Source organism: Suncus etruscus, chromosome 3 (assembly GCF_024139225.1).
Source record: "Suncus etruscus isolate mSunEtr1 chromosome 3, mSunEtr1.pri.cur, whole genome shotgun sequence".
NCBI lineage: Eukaryota > Metazoa > Chordata > Mammalia > Eulipotyphla > Soricidae > Suncus > Suncus etruscus.
In genome coordinates this window covers 56,469,846-56,470,852 of record NC_064850.1, presented here as the reverse complement: position 1 = coordinate 56,470,852, position 1,007 = coordinate 56,469,846, and the positions used below count along the sequence as shown (strand labels likewise).

Sequence of the window (1,007 nt, the reverse complement as noted above, 5' to 3'; positions counted from 1 at the left end):
GATACAATTTAAAAAACCTTTTAAACACTAATTCTGAAAGATTTTTAAAGTTAAAATCATAAGAGACTCATAAGACACTCAGTATAATTGTGTGTGCAGTGTGCTTGTGTGTGAAATGAGACAGTAGCAGTATAAAAAGGCCCTAAAATACATACATATAGAGGCCACAGGTAAGTCCTCATATCCTGTAGAAAGGCAATAGATAAAGGCTTCACTCCCTTGGCCAGATTATGCTATATGGCAAAGTGGTTTTATTTTATTCTGGTGCAATATAAAGTCCTTAATTCACTAATTTGATTTAATAAAAAAGATAATGTACTGGGTGGGGAGTCATAGCAGTAGGATGTTTGCCTTGCATGCGGCTACCCAGGGTGAACCTGGGTTTGATCTCCAGGGTTCTGTATGGTCACCAGACCCAGGAGTGATTTCTGAGCACATATCCAGGAGTAACCCCTGAGTGTTACTGGGTGTGGTCCAAAAACAAAAGGATAAAAGTGAAAGAAAAAGAAAGAGAGAGAGAGAAAGGAAGGAAGGAAGGAAGGAAGGAAGGAAGGAAGGAGAGAAAGAAAGAAAGAAATGAAAGAGAGAAAAGAAAGAAAGAAGAAAGAAAGAGAGAAAAAAAGAAAGAAAGAAAGAAAGAAAGAGAGAAAAGAAAGAAAGAAGAAAGAAAGGTGCTCGCTTTGGCAGCACATATACTAAAATTGGAACGATAGAGAGAAGATTAGCATGGCCCCTGCGCAAGGATGACACGCAAATTCGTGAAGCGTTCCATATTTAAAAAAAAAAGAAGAAAGAAGAAAGAAATACAGTAAGGAAAGAGGAGAAAGAAAGAAAGAAAGAAAGAAAGGAAAGAAAGAAAGAAAGAAAGAAAGAAAGAAAGAAAGAAAGAAAGAAAGAAAGAAAGAAAGAAAGAAAGAGGAAGGAAGGAAGGAAGGAAGGAAGGAAGGAAGGAAGGAAGGAAGGAAGGAAGGAAGGAAGGAAGGAAGGAAGAGAAAGGAAGAGAGAGA

General features: G+C 37.5%; 1 non-coding gene across 1 annotated transcript; it reads left to right on the top strand.

Annotated features, from left to right (window-relative positions):
• Positions 1-671: 671 nt before the first annotated feature.
• Positions 672-778, top strand: LOC126005664 (U6 spliceosomal RNA). Its single transcript, XR_007494706.1, has one exon. It is a non-coding gene; the product is annotated as a U6 spliceosomal RNA (small nuclear RNA).
• Positions 779-1,007: the final 229 nt, after the last annotated feature.